This window comes from Mirounga angustirostris, unplaced genomic scaffold, assembly GCF_029215605.1.
Source record: "Mirounga angustirostris isolate CCGP_5_RB_7025 unplaced genomic scaffold, mMirAng1.0.hap1 SCAF_6, whole genome shotgun sequence".
Lineage (NCBI taxonomy): Eukaryota > Metazoa > Chordata > Mammalia > Carnivora > Phocidae > Mirounga > Mirounga angustirostris.
Window position 1 is genome coordinate 2575612 of NW_026991714.1, and position 15737 is coordinate 2591348.

Here is a 15737-nt window from a genome sequence, read left to right on the forward strand (position 1 = left end):
ATCCCCAAGTCTCTGAGGAGCTTGGCACCTGGATGTGGACGTCCTCACTCCTGGTGAGTCTCTCCTGACGTCTCCCCTCAAGCCCCTCCTTTTGTGTGGGAGCCCCGAGGAGCTGACCCAGCCTCAGACAGGCTCTCCCTTCCCTCTAACCCCTGCTGTGGTGGTGAGGCTCCGGCCGGGGAGGCGCCCCACTCTGTCCCCCACCCCTCCACCCCAGGCCCCCCGCTTCCTCCCTCCAGTGTTGTGAGCCCAGCGTGCCGGGCTTGGGGGGCCGGGCCAGGCTCTCGCAGCCCCGACAGCTCTGGGCCGGCCTGGAGAACTGTCCATCACAAAGGGTCCTAACCCAGTCTGGGACGGCCAGCGTGGCCCTTGGAAGCGCTTTGTGTCGTTGGAAGGGCTAGCTGGAGCAGTGCGTCCGAGGCCTGCTTACCGAGAGTTCCAGCAGCCTCCTTGGACCGTGCGAGTGCTCATTACAACACATGTAGGTTTTAGGTCAGGATTTAATAAAGCAGCATAAGAATGCTGGCAACAAGAGAGTAAGCCTTACGCCAGGGCTTGGAGCTGAAGGAAAGGTCTCAGGCAGAGCTTCTCTTTCTGAGCGTTGAGTCAGTATGAATTGGGCCCCTATCCCGCCCGGCACCGTGCCTGACCGTACCCCCCACCCCATGCTACTGCACTGAATCTTCACGATAACCCCTTGACGTGGCCATCCACATCCCCGCTTTACAAGGGTTGGAAATTGAGGCTCCGAAGAGTAGGAGACTTGCCTAAGATCCCAGGGCAGGTGGCGGAGCCGGCTAGCCCGGAACAGAGCTGTCTGACTCGGAGCTCTGAGCTGTCGTCAGTCAATGGGGCAGAAGCTGACCTCGAGGAGCAGAGCGGCGTGGGCGGTGGCGCCCCGGGCCCTGGGAGCCTCCCCGGTCTCAGCTGAGCTGTGAAGCCTGGGGACCCTCAGTCAGATGGGAGGGGATGAGAAAGACAGGGACACACTCAGAAGAAAAAAAAGTTGGGAGTTCAAGACCAATGCTGCCTACCTATCTGAAAAGCAAAACTTGCATCAAAAATGACTCTGTTGTTGGGCCTTCTAAGAGGCTGGCCCGGATCGACTGCACCGTCTGGTTGATTGGCCTCAGCCGGGTCCTCTCAGTGAGCCCCTCACTGATTCAGCGGGAGAGTAGCGGAGAGAAAGAGTGCCTGCTGGGCTGGGGGCCGTGACCGAGAGCTGGTGGTGGACACAGGCCAGGACGGAAGGGTCACAGTGGGGAGACCAGCCCAGAGGGGTACAGTGGAAACACAGAGATGACAGCCTCCAGGTGGGGGGTGGGGATTATGCTGGTCAGCACTGAGCAAACTGCGCACCCCCACCCTCCACCAAATCCCCAATCTGATTAGAAGCCTCTGGTCTGTCCCCTTGATCTCAGTCCCAAGTGGAGAGTAGGTAGTCCTGAGACCTCCCTTAATGCTATTAGCTAAAGCTGCTTAGGTAGGAGTGCGAGGGGCCTGGGGTCTGGGGAGGGCAAGCCAACCACCTTTTCCCCTGGGGAGTTTGGGGGAGGGGCAGGGATAGATGTTCTTTCTTCCCCGAGCCCCCAGGGCATCTTGTCCCTTCTGCCAGGTCACCAAACCCAGGGAGCCCTTCTTGCTTGTCCACCAGCTGCCCCCCACCTCTCCCCGTAACATCAGCCCTTCCTGCCCACGCCCCTACCCAGAGAGACGCCCCTCCTTGCTGCTCCCCAGGAGGGTCCCCAGGCAGCCCTGCTTCTCCCACACCTCTGTTTCCCCCTCCAGGAGCCCTTGGGTTTCAGGTCGCTGCCCCCCCCACCCCAGCCCCAGCCCCTTGCAGACCCTCCAACTCTGGTCTCTGCGTCCCTGGGGACCGTGGGCTTTAAAAGGTTTGTGCAACTGTGGGGAGCAGAAATGCAAAGCCAGACACCCCCAGGCCCTACCCCAGACCTGTCAGAAGGGCAGCTGAAGGTCTTGGGGAAGGTGGCCCAGCCCTGGGGCCCAGGGGTTGGGGGAAGGGCACTGGGGGTCATGAGGCAGGCTCCCAGCCCCACACCCTCCCCTCCCCCCATCCCCTTTCTGGTCTCTGTTTCACTTGGTTTGACCTTTTCATCTTCAGCTCATTTCCTGCTCCCTGACTATTTCTTCTCTCTCCTTTCCAGTCCCCGTCCACCAGGCTTCTAGAGTCTTCCTTTCCGGCGTCTCTGTGGTCCATCCTTTTCTGTCTCGGTTTCGAGGCTCTTCCTTTTCTGTCTTTATTTCTCAAGACCGCGCCATGCCCCTTGCCCCATCCCCTCCTCCGGCCTGTCTTCCGTCCTCTCCCGCCCTCTGTCTCACCCATGCTTCGGAGCTGGAAACTGAATGCAGGCCCCCAGCTCCCTGGCCCCGGCTCGGCAGCCCCCTCGCACCGCCAGCCTCTCTCCCAGCGCCCTCCAGCACCGGACCCCTCCTGGGGCAACCCCAGCCTCAGTTCCTTCCATCTCATTCCCGGCAGGCAGCTGTGCCCCAGGGATCCCCCTGCCTGGACATCCCCGGTCCTTCCCCCCCCCCCCCCCCCGCCCCCAGGGACAAGAAATCCCCTCCAGCAGGCGCTGAGGTGGCGGAGGAGCCAGGCGAGCCAGAGGAAGTGAAAGCTCGCAGCCAAAGGCTAAGCCGGGGTTGCTGGCCGCCGGGTCTGAGCAGACGGTGGCCAGCGTTTCAGGACCTCATCCGCTGGGGGCTTCTGCCACCTTCAGACTCACCCACCCCCCACCCCAGTCCACTTCCAGCCTCCACCTGAATCCTTGTCCTCACCCCAATCCTAGTGAACCCTGACTTCCCCTAAGCCCCGAGCCTGAGCGCAGCCCCTCTCCCCACCCACCCCACTGCCCCCCCCCTCCCCGAGCAGGGCCAGAAAGGGGCTTGGAGCTGGGGCGACTTGTCCTTTGGCTCTTGTGCTTTGGGAGGGGTTGGGGAGGGGAGCATCACTGTGCCTCTCCAGCCTCACGGAGTCTACACCTGCCCTAGGGCACAGGGGCTCTCAGACTTCAGGGTCCTTGGACCTGGTTCTTGGGAAGGATGCCAGGAGTCTGAGGAAGGGAGACGGGCAGGCACGGGGGGCAGAGGTTTCAATCCGGTTCAGCCTAGCCTGGCTCAGAGGGGAGCACAGCCTTAACTCTCCCATCCTCGGGACCTCTGCCCACCCCCTGCTCCTCCCCATGCCCAGGTTGTGATGCCCACTCCCGATGTCAGTCCTCACCTAATGCCCTTCCCCCTCAGCCCCGAGGACGGTACGGCGAGCTCTGGGTGAGCGGCTGCAGGGATGCCTGAACCGGTTCTCCCCTCAGCCCCAGCTCGACTCAGACCCCGATAATGCCAGGAGTCCCATCTGCCCCAGCAAGCTGACGCCTGACCCCCCAGTGCCCCACCTGGGGAGAGGAGACCAGCTGTTTTCGTGAGGCCCCCACTTCTTTCTGCCCTGACTGCCCAGCACCTGGCTCTGCGGCTGTCCCATGCCCGACAGACTGACGGAGGAGTCCCTGGGCTCTCGCCTCCACCCCCTTCCCGCTTGCTCCACAGCTGGATCCTCAGCTGGGGTGGGGCGGGGGCCAGCAGGGCCGTCCCTCGGGCCAGCCCAGCCGCATACCTGCCACCAGAGTCCCTTACCTTGGTGCAGCTGCTGGCCCCGGCTCCGGCCCCTGCTTCTTCTGATGCGCTCCTCGCCCAGCGGCCCTCGCTCATCACATGCGAGTTAGGGTTACTTAAAATGAGAGCGGGATCTCCAAGCTCCCAGGGGAGCCGATGTGGTTTTCAGACAATAGCATTAACCCTTCGGGGGCCAGTGGCACCATGGCCTGCGCCCCCTCCAGCTCGGGGAGGGCTGGGGCGGCGGGGATGTCTCTCGGTAGGTCCTTAGCATCCAGAGCCTGCCTCTGGGGAGGGGGCTCCTAAAACATGGGGCCAACAGAGACGCTGGTCAGAAGGCCACCTGTCCTCAGTTCGAGGAAAAGGGACACTGAAGTGCAGGAAGTCCTTCCCCTGTCCACCCTTCCCTAGATAATCAGTCCTTCTCCCAGGGAACTTTCTGTGGAGATAGAGCCCAGGCCTGGAGAGCATCCCCTCTGAAACCTGGGCCTCGGACTCCCTGGGTCCCAGGCCCCGGGACTGCTCACAGGGCCCACTGAATCCTCTCATCGAACGCTTTCCCTGAGTCGCGAGTATGTGATGATCCTAACGGTTTACCCCGTGTGTTTTCTCTGAGACTATGTAAGCACTTACTATATCTCTTTCCTCCTGGAGTTCTGGAAAATGATTTTTCTTTTCTCTACTAATACGACTGAAAGCCAGACAGCAAGAAGAACTTCCAACTCAGGCATAGTAAACCAGACAAGAGGTTGTAACTGCAGGGGCATTGGATACCTGCTATGGAAATAGGAGGACTAGGGGAAGGGGTAGGATTCCAGGATACACTGGGAGGGGGATGCTTTAGGCACCTGACCTCAAGAGAGGCTTCTCAGGGGGAAACCAGAGCCTCCGTCTTTAAAGTCCTGGGGACGGCTGTCGGGCCTGGAGCCCATCTCCCCAGTGTCCAGCGGGGAGGAGGAGGGTGACGCTGTCATCGGGGAATCAATATGATTTTCTTGTTTTCCTCCCTGGCTCTGGGAGGCCAGGTTGCCCTCCCCCCCTCATTACGCAGCCCCTTCCAGCCCTGAGCTGATGGAGGGCCATGGAATTCAATTCTGGGGGTTGTTTTCTGGTTAAATCAACCGAAGCTAACATGACGGAAAGGTGAGAGAGGGAGAGGATGATTGATGGGAGAGACAGGCCGCTGGGGGCCATAGGGAGAGGGTCCTGGGGGGGCGCCGAACGCGTGTGGAGGTTGTTGGATGCAGGCCGACGGGGAGTAGGATTGGCAAGGACCAGGCAGGCTTGACCTCCAAGGAAGCCGCAGAGCGGCCGCGCGGGGACTGAGGTTGGCAACCGACACCAGGACCCATATTTCCCTTAGGTGCTGGTGGCCTGTCCTCACTCCATAGGTGGTCCCACCCTTCTGCACCTTTACCCCATTCCAGCACTCTCATTAAGGGCTCAGGACCTTTGGAGTCAGGAGCCGGTAGAGGCCAAGGCCCAGAGGACGCAGGGAGGAAGAGCTCTCCTCTCTCCATGGAGGCCCTGCCCGTGTTCAAAGGATCTGCCAGGTGTCAACTCTGCAGGGGGCGGCCTGGGGCCTCGGTCTGGGGCCTGGACTCCATGGGGAGTCACTCAGGTTCCCCTGGGAGGCAGTATCTGGGTAGCCTCCAGGGAGGGAGGCTCCTGTGCCTTCCCACTTCCTGCTGGCACCCTAGCTCCCAGGAAAGTCCCCGGTGTCGTGAACTGTGAGTCCTTGCGGGAACTAGACCAGCTGCCTCTGAGCCAGTGAGGGTTTTCGCCTTTCCTCTTGTGCTGCGCCTCACACTTCCCTGCCCACTTCCTCCCATATTCCCGTAAAGCCGATCAAAGCGGTAGCCCCCGGCCCTGTCCACGTCCCACGTCCGGGGGGGCAGGAAGCCGGGCGCTTGGCGCAGACGCTGGCTTCTAGGGTGGCACACGGGGCCTCCTGTGTCTTCCCCAGGACAGGCGAATGGCCTAGTGCCCTCTGGGGATGGGCTCCCCTTCCCAAATCCAGCCCTTTCCTTTGCGCTGTGAGCACCTGAGGGCGGATGCCAGGCCGGGACTGCTCTCCCCGTGATGGCTGAGTGACGGCCCCAAACGCACCCAGCCTGCCTCTCCAGCCAATCCCGCTCCCCTGGCTGCCAGCAGGGACCCTGTTCAGAGCTGCCTTCGAACCCCCAGCTTCATCGCCCTTAACTTTATGCGGCCTGCTCCGGCTCCCTAAGCTTTCCTGACCCACTGACGCAACAAGGGGCACCATGAGGTGCGGTGGAGACCCCAGCCCCGTCTGGTGGCAGTCTGCAGAAGGCAGCCCTTCCCACTCTGGCGGTCTCTAGGGGTCCACCTGGAGGGGAGTCTCCCAGGGCGGAGGGAGGGCCTCAGCTCCCCTTCCAGCCCCGAGGGCTTGGGGGCACAGACGCAGGGAAACCAAATGATGCTCCCCTTGAGTCTGAAGGAGAAGCTTCCTGTTCCGGTTAGTGACTCTTTTTCATACTTGAGTAACCAGCATGAGCCTACGGACCCTGTGTGAGACTTCGGATCAAGACCTCATCACCCGGCATGGATCCTCTTAGGTCTCACTTGGGCCTTTGCAGCTACCTGACTTACAGTGGGCAGGACAGGAGACACGGGGGCTCAGGCCCAGGGAGGCCTGCTCACGGGCTGCACGGGGTGCAGGCTGGGGCACAGACATGAGGAACGGGAAGAAGAGGAAAAGGCCCCTCTCCTCCCTTTCTGTCGGGATCCGGCCCCGGGTCATGGCAGCCAGGGGAGTGGGGCAGGGACGGGGACACCCCTGAATAGAGGGGTCAGGGGACAGGGACAGCCCTGAATAGGGGATCAGGAGACACCCCTGAAGAGAGGGGTCAGGGGCCAGGGACACCCCTGAATAGGGGGGGTCAGGGGACACCCCTGAAGAGAGGGGTCAGGGGCCAGAGGACACCCCTGAATAGGGGGATCAGGGGACAGGGACAGCCCTGAATAGGGGATCAGGAGACACCCCTGAAGAGAGGGGTCAGGGGCCAGAGGACACCCCTGAATAGGGGTATCAGGAGACACCCCTGAATAGAAGGGTCAGGGGATAGAGACACCCCGAATAGGAGTGGAGGCCGAGGCTGAGGGAGGACAGGAAGAGGAGCAGGGCGCGGGCCAGGCTGGGGCACCTGGAAAGCAGCCTCCAGACCAGGGTGGGGGAGGGGAGGCGGCGTGTGCGGGCGTGGAGCCCGTGGCTGTGGTGTCCGTAGAGACTCTTCATGTCCCATTAGTGGCAATGGAAGGTGACATGAGGGATCGATACCAATCGAGGCAACAGACTCCCAGTAATAAACCCATTTCACTCACGCTCCCCACCCCCGCCGGCCACCCCCAGAGACGGAGCCAGGGCTTCCCACGCCGGACCCCCTCTCCAGCGAGGCTGCCCCCAGACCTGTCCCCAGCCCTGGCACCGGGGCAGGGCGGGGGCCCCAACCTGGGAGGAGTCACCAGCGCGGGCAGGGGGAGGGGGTAGTGTAACCGGTTCTGTGGGGCTCGGGCCGGGGGTCCGCGGCCTAGGTCGGGGGGGGGGGGGCACTGAGAGCTTCTGCCCAGGCCCACCTCGCGCTCCCCGGGGGGTGGGGGCGCCAGGGGGAGCTGGGCTCCCCTCCCAAACCCCGTGCATGTTTCCAAGGCAGAACAGGGAAAGCTCTGGAATGTGTTGACCTGTTCGCCCGCCGGCCCCGGTGAAGGCGTCTTTGTGCTCCTGGTTCCTCTGCGGCTCCGTGTGGGCCTGTGTCCGTCAGCAGGTATGTGTCTGTGTGTCTCTGTGTGTCGGCCGTGCGGTTTCACGCGTGGGTGTTCGTCAGGTTTTGTGTTCGCAGCGTGTGTTGTTGGTGGGCTCCGTGTCCACGCACGCCTGCCTCTGGGAGCGTGCGCGTGGGAGCCTGGCTTTGTCCGCGTTTCTGTGGGTGTCTGCTCTGGACGTGTGGGTTCTGCTTTGTTTTGGAGCTGGCTTGTGAGCGCCTCTGTGCCTCTGTATCCGTGTGCGCATGTGTGTGCGCCCGGCTTGGTCTCCTTGTACACGTGGCATACGTTGCTTCTGTCCAAGCCCTTAGTATTTGGACCCAAACCCTGCCCGCTCCCGGCCCTTGAGCTGGACGTGAGGCCCGAGCGTCCCGCCTTGCCTGGGACGGAGAGCTTTGCCCAGATGTGGGAGTTTCAGCCCCAGAACGGAGACAGCCCCCCCACCCCCACCAGGACGGTCGTTCCTGCTTCTTCCAGGCCTGGACAGAAGGAGGCCAGAGCAAAGGGCCCGACAGGTGCCCGGCAGGGAGGGGAGAGAGGTGGGGTGTGGAGGCTGGACAGAGGAGCTGGAAATGGCGAGGCTGTGAGTGGAAGAAGAACTGGGAAAGGCAGAAGAAGGCCGACGGACAGAACGGGGCCCTTCCCAGGAGCTCGGGCTCTAGAGAGCGGAAGAAGGGCTGTGGCGGGCTCCGTGGACCGCGGGCAGAGGGTGATGAGGCTTGCTGGCTGGTGGCAGGTAGAGCGCACCCAGACGGGCCCCGGCTGGGCTGCCACCCCCGCACACCTCCCCCCTGCTTGCTCCTGCTCTTATGGGTAGGGATGAGTGTGCAGCCCGTCTGCGGATGCCCTGCTTCCCTTCCAGGGGCCGGGAGGGGCCTGGGTGGCCCAGGGTGGGGGGCATGGGTGGAGCGGGGGGCGGGAGGCTGCTTAGAGCGTCTTAGGGTCTCTAACTCCAGCGGGAGGATCCAAGCCATCGCTTTCCCATGGAATTCCCAGTCCCCACCTCCGTGCCTGGCCCGGGGTCTCAGGAAATCTCGTTGACTACCCTGCTCCCGACCGGGCTAGCGGCCCTCTCCCCGGGGCGGAGGCCCAAGGGCGCCTTCCGACCCCTGGCCGCTCCCGCCCTCAGCCCCCATCCCCCCTCTCCCTCCCACTGCCGTCTGGGCTGCACAGGTGGGCACAGGTGAGCGTGCTGCCAGCAAATCTCATTCCCGCAGAAGTCTCAGCTCAGACGGGACCGGGTTCCAGCCAGCTGAGGGGCCCTGGTCTTTGCCCAAAGATGTGCCCTGCTGTTCTGTCTCAATGCAGTGCTTTTCAAATTGCCCTGACATTGGCCCTTTGGCACCTTGGGGGTGTTTGAGGGGTTGTGCCAATAACCACGGAGATTCCATTGTCTTTAGAGGCCACACAAGGCTTTTGTCTGTTTTATAAACCGAGTTCTCAGGAGAAGTTTTGAAGACAGAGCTCCAATGTTGAGCATCTTTGCAGCCTGGTCCCCTCCTGACATGGGCAGGTGCTTGTGGAAGAGAATGAACAGGCACCTGCTCCCTGCACCCCTGCTCTGGAGGGCACATCTGGGGCATAGACTGCTCACCACTCCAGTCATCTGGCAGGGACGCCAGGGTGCCGGGAACCCCGAGTGTGGGCTGGAAGGAGGATGTAGCTGCAGGTGGATGGGTCCCCTTGGCCACAGACTGCAGACCCAGGGTCCGGTGGTACCGTTTCCAAATTATAATCTCAGCATCAGTTGTCCTTCTGCTCAGCTGGTTTGTGACCTGAGTTCTGGAAGATGGTCCAGGACCCTTCACTGCTTACTCCCCTCTGGGCCTTGTCTTTTTGTCTTTTGTGTGGGTCTGCCTGTCTGGTCCTCAGATGGGTCTGTGTCTTCCTGCAGATGGGGGCTCAGGAAGCTGGGAGCTGTTGCTTCTCAGATTGGGGGCTCCCTGGGGGGGCTATCTCTCCCCAGGGCTGCAGACCCCTGGGGAGGGTGAGCTCCCTTCCCTGCCTGGGCCCTGGGGGTGGGGGACTGGGCCGGGGCGAGGACAGGGAGAGCGGGAGAGGTAGGAAGGGGGGCACACGGGGCTACGGGGGGGCAGGTCCGAAGGGGGGGAAGGAGGTGAGGAGGCAGGATTCAAGACCCTAGTGAAGGGACGGCCCAAAGGCCTGGCTGGGGAGCGGGGGGCTCGAGGTCCCAGTCAGGGGCCGATGGGTGGGGTGGTAAGACGAGGCGGTGGAAGCTGAGGTCCAGAGATTCTATTTCCCCAGCTCCGTCCTAGATCTCGGAGCCCAGGAGGGCAGACACTCCCGCTCTCTGGAGCCAGGGAGGGCTTCTTGAGGGCGGAGAGCTCAGGGGCTGGTCCCCCTCCGCCATCCGCCCCAAACACCAACCCAGGGCAGGCTAACCAAACTTGTATCTATATATGCTGTGTGTTAGGGAGCTCTGTGTCAGGCTGATAGAAGAAACCGGAGGGAGAGGGAAGGAAAGCCCGGAGAATGCAGAGCTCAAATGAGACCCAAGATAAAGCAATTACCTGATCAATGTGGGTGAAATGGAGTAATCTAGCAGATCAATACCGTGGGCAGGCGGCTGGAGCGGGGGGGGGGGGGGTATCCCCTGCCTACCCCTGCTGCAGCCCCCGTCCACTCCTTGAGACTTCATCTGAGTCTGCCCCTGCGTCTGGCCCCCCAGAGGACCCCCCTCCCCTCCCCGCCCGCCCCCCTGCCCTGTGCTCAGGCTGCCAACCACCAGACCTCCTCTCCCCTCATCCCCTCCCTCCCCTCCCTCCCCTCCCTTCCCAAGCTGACGCCACCCTCACCAGTCCTTCTGAGCTGCTGCCCTGGATGCCATCCCCTCTTTCTCCTACTCACCCACTGGGGCCACAGCCCAAGCCAGCTGCGCAGCGGGCTGCCCTCCCCCGTGTCCTGGGGGCATCAGATAGGGCTCTCGCCCGACAAGAACTAGGTCTGCAGGGGCCAGACCGGGCTGCAGAGAGGCTCCAGGGGGGCCTGCAGGTCCTGGCAGGCAAGGGCACTAGTCCATCTGGGGACTGCCCAAGGCTGGGGGGAGCCTCGTGGCTCTGGTTTTTTCCAGAAGGGGTGTGGGGGGAGTGGGAACACCTGAGCCCCTGCCTGCCAGCCTGTCAGTACTGAAAACTCCCTGGACCAGGAAGGTTGCCGCGCGCTGGGGATGAAGAGAGAGGCCCTGGCACGGGGGTGGGGGGGCATGGGGGGGGCGTGAGCGTGGGGCGGGCCTCCTGATTGCCCCGCGACCTGCAGCCTGAGCTCCTGGGGGCGTAAGGAGCGTCTTCACTGGACTTTGAAACCCCAGGACAGAGCGTGGCATGGGGCATGTGCTCCGGAAATGTTAGTTGAATACATGAACGACTACTGTCATCAGTCATCGTCTGCCTTACATTTCAGTGCATTATGTCGGCGTGTTTGACCCCAAATTCGTTGAGTCCTTGGAGAGCAGGGACCTGCTATCTGGGGATACCCGTGTGTGGCCTGGAGGCTGTTCTAGGAGAGCCCCCGGCTTCTCGAGTCCTGACCCCACAGGGGCCCCTTAGGGAAATCAGGGGCCTCTTTCCAGCCACTCAGAGCCCCGCTGCCTTCTGCCCAGGGGCCTTCCCAGGGTTTGTGCGTCACCCCGAGAGGCCGGGGTCAGAAACTCGGGCTGGGTCCTGCTTCGGTGACTCACTACCAGTGTTGACCTTGAGCAATTCACTTCACTTCCTTGACCTTCCTTTCCTTCATCTGCAAAATGGGGACAGTAGCAGGGCAAGTGGGGATTAAGTAAGTAGCTCGAGTGCCTCGGGTTGTTCTCAAGGCGCGGGCGGGGCGGGAGGAGCTGACCTGACCGCTGAAGACCACTCCAGGGGACAGTAAACACAAACTCTTCACCGGTGATATTCCCGAGACAGAGCAACACCACAGGCCCCGGGTCCCTTCCCCTCTCCTTCCTGTCAGTTGCCAAGAGGACACAAGTCACACAAAGAAGACACATCTTGAAACACCAGATTAGCCTGGTTCCCCACCCCGGCACCAAGGAATGTGGGGGGCAAGGAATTCTTAAGGGCACATGAGAACAAAGGGTCCTGGCGCACCCTCCCCCAACCCCCAGTCTTGGTGCAAGGCTGATCTCGCCTCCCGGAGGGAGCGGTCCCTCCGTCCTCCTGCCTCCTCCCCACCCCTCTCCAGCGAGGTCCCTGCAAGACGGCAGGCGAGAGGCCAGAGGCGGCCTCCCTGGCTGGCCCTCGGCTCTCGGGGACCAGGGTTGTCGTAGACCAGCGTTTGGACCGAACTGGGCTGGGGCCGGCGGCTGCCAACCGAGGCAAAGGGCGGTGCCACCGGGCAGAGGCTGCTGCTTCTTGGCTCTAGACCTTCCCTTCCCAGGCTCAATCCAGTGCTCGGGCTGCAGGCCACCCCATTGTCTGCCCACATCCCCAGACCCTGGAGCCCCAGGGATCAGAGACCCTGGGGACAGCTCATCAGCACTGGTGACGGCTTGGATCTTTGATCTTTATCCTCCTGGGTCAGCAGGCAGCCAGCCCCTGGAGCCTGTTAAAGGAGCTAAGGGCCCCTCCCTGGGCCTGCTGCAGAGGCCAGCTTCCCCTCCCGTGCTCCGGACTGGACAGAGAAACATCGCGGCTGGGGTCCCCGCGCTGCCCCCAATTCTGCGCGTCTGATTCTTGGAGGCGTCTTCACTCTCGCTTCAGAGACCCGAGGGCAATGCCCAGGGAAAGCATGGGATTCGGAGTCAGGAGGCCTGTTTGAGTCACCTGGACGGGTCATCCACCAGGGGCCTCATTTCTCTCCTCTGTAAATCAGGGATCCTAGCATCTCCTTGCCCTTGAGAGGGGCCAAAGAGGGAAGTGAGGGCACAAGGCCCAGTAGGGCATAGGAACCAAGAAGACAGAAACACCCAGTCACTTCACTGAAAAAATAATTCTCAGGGGCGCCTGGCTGGCGGAGTCAGTTGGGGAAGCGTGCGACTCTTGATCTCGGGGTTGCGAGTTTGAGCCCCACAGTGGGTGTGGAGATTACTTAAAAATAAAATCTTTAAAAAAATGATTTTGAGGGATCCCTGGGTGGCTCAGTCAGTTGGGTGTCTGACTCTTGATTTCAGCTCAGGTCATGATCGCGGGCCATGTTGGGCTCCGCTGCGCGTGGAGTCTGCTTGGGATTCTCCCTCTCTCCTCCTCTACCTCTCCCCCTGCTCGTGCAAGCACGCACTCTCTCTCAAATAAATACATCTTTAAAAAAATGATTTTGACTACTAAGTGCTTTATGTGCATCATCTAATCCCCACAACAGTCCCATAAAATAGGGAAGTGGAGGCACAGAGAGGTTGTGTAATCTGCCCGTGTTCTCCTGGCCAGGACAATGGCGGGGGTGGGCCGTGGGAGTGAGGCCAGGCCGGCTTATCTCCCTCCCTCAGGGTGTCAGCGCACCCTGCCACTGGGAGCAGGGCCGCAGGAGCGTGACTGGGGAGGGGGGGTGTTGGAGTGGGGGCTGTCTAGACAGCAGGCCTTCTTGGGGGTTCTCAGCTGCCTTCTCGCCCACCTTTTATTTTTTTTTATTTTTAAAGATTTTATTTGGGAGAGAGAGAGAGGGAGAGGGAGAGAGAGAGCGCGCACAAGCAGGGGGAGCGTCAGGCAGAGACAGAGGGAGAAACAGACTCTCAGCCGAGCAGGGAGCCCGATGCAGGACTCGATCCCAGGACCCTGGGACCGTGACCTGAGCTGGAGGCAGACGCCTCACCGACTGAGCCACCCAGGCGCCCTCGCACACCCTTAAAAAACTTTTATTTTGCAGGTCTGGGGGCAGGTGAGTGAAGCGGGCATGTATGGGGCGATCCTGGAAAGCGGCAGGAAGGGAGAGACCCCGGAGGGGCTATCGGGGAGCACCCTGAGTGGGAGGGGCGCCGGTTCCTTTTCCTCTTGCCCGCAGTCTGTGTGAGAACATAAATCCCGGGCACCGGGGAGCGGGCAGTTTTGCAGGGAGGGAGGGAGCGTGGCCGCAGGGCGAGGGGAGACAGAGCGTGAAGATGGAGGGTGGGAGGGTAACCGACAGCGGATCCAGGCTGCTGGGGGCGGGGGCTCAGTGCCCACGGCAGGTGGCACCTCTCTGGGGCCTGGAAGCTTGCCACAAAGATACCGTGAACACCGCAGAGCCACTGTCCCCTCGTCCCTTTGTCCAATTCCAAGCCTGTGTCCCCTGCCCCACCAACCAAGCCCCCTCCTCGCATTTCTCGTCGCCCACTTAGCCGACAGCCTGAGGCTTCGGGCTGTGCCGGGCACTGGAGCGCCAGCCCCCCGCTTCCTGCCCACCCCCAGAGCACCAGCCCCAGCGGGCGCGGGCGGCAGCGTGAAGGGCGGTGGTGCAGGGTCCGCGCAGCAGCAGAGCCCCTCAGAGGGGCCCGGGCAGGAAGGAGAAGGTGGAACCGGCCAGGCAGAGGGGAGGCGGGGAGGGTGCTGCGGGCGGTGGGGCAGAGCAGCGGGTCGGCAGGCCCGAGAGGCCCCACGCAGAGGGGTGGAGAGCACGGGCACTGGGGCTCGCACCCCGGGGTCATACCCGTCACCCGCTGTGACTCAGTGTCCCCCCAGTGGCCTGGGGATACACGGCCCCTGCCCCAGGCGGCCGTCACGAGGTGGCAGGCGCGAACACCGGGCAGCCTGGCCCGGGGTCCCGGCCCGTCTGCCCGTCTGCGGCGCGGGCTGTGCGGCTGGGGGGGAACCCCGAGCCACCAGAGGGCTCCGGGCCCCACCCAGGCGCCGAGGGGCTGAGCCCTACCTTCGCCCCTCCCTCCGCCACCACCTCCGCACAGTTCTGTGCGCTGACGGGCAACGCAGGGGGCCGAGCCAGACGCCTGGGGCCTCATCTCAAAACCACAGCCCATCGCGTTCCTCACCAGCTGTCTCCTTTTGCTTCCAGCAGCGGGAGGCGGGCCCAGCACGGGGGTCTGCCTCCGAGCTCACTCCCAGCTTGACTTGGGTGGTTCGGGACTCCACCAGTCTCTGTCCCTTCACTTGGTCCCGAGCAGCGATCTTGACAGGCTGGGTGGGTCCCCAGGGCCATGGCCACCATGCTCCTCACCGGCTAGTAAAATGGTGAAGTCTTGTAGAATTCTGGGGACAGCCGCCGCTAGCCGAGTACAAGGTGGCCTCCCCACGCATCTCCTAAGGCCGCTCATGATCCGCCCTGGCTTGCCTCTCCGGCCTCGGCCCTCATCGATCCCCTCGGCCTTCCCGAACCCCCAGGACCCTTCAAGAGGAGCCAAACACCTGGCTATGATTCGACGAACGTGGGGCCCTCGGGGGAAATGAGGTGACTTAGCCAGCCGGGCACCGTCTTTTGTAGGCTGTGTTGTGGGACATTCAACACCCCAGCGAGACCCCTGCCTGCCCCTCTGGATCCCTGTCCCCCACTGGCTTCCCGAGTACCGGCTTGTCACATACCTCCCCAAACCACCTGTTTCGAGAGAGAATTCACGTAGCATGGAATTCACCCTTTCAGAGTAACCGTGCCTCAGTGGTTTTCATTCAAGTTGTGCAGCTCTCAGCGCGAACTGCACAGCCCCGCCTCCCTCCAAGAACACGCGGCCCAGCAGCAGCCCTGCTCTCCTCGGCAGCCGCCGGCCTAGGCTCCGTCTCCAGACTCGCCTATTCTGGACGTTCCCTATAAACGGAACCATACAACGTGTGGCCTACTGGGTCTGGCTTTGTCAGGCGCTCTCTTTTCTAAAATTTTAATTCTCAAGTAAGCTCTAGGCCCAACACGGGGCTTGAACTCACCACCCTGAGATCACGAGCCGTGTGTTCTACCGACTGAGCCGGCCGGGCTCACGTATTCTTCATCTTCAGGACAATCTTGAGGCAGGAAGCTCCCCCACGCACCGGTGTCCCTGGCTGCAGCTGTCCCTTCTCTAGCAGCGGCCACTGACGCCAGGATACGGACAGTCCCCGAACCTGTCAGACCTGCCCCTCCCTGTGCGACTGGACGAACGGGGGGGGGGGGGGGCGTGGGGTGGGCACAGGCTCGGCAGGTTCCCGGCCACGGCCGCCCTGGCGCAGCTCGTCAACACCACCAACACCCTGCAAACGTTATTTAAAAGTATTTTTTTTTATTTAACTTTAATTTCTGAGGTAAAATACTTTTTTCTTTCAACTTCCATAACAAAATACAGAGCTATCAGATACCCCTGGAAAAAATATGTATATTATACATATATTTCTATAACATTACATCATATATATATATAATATATATGCAAAAATCTGAAGACTTTATAGAAAGTGGAACATCTAAAAGGCACTGCACAATGGAGT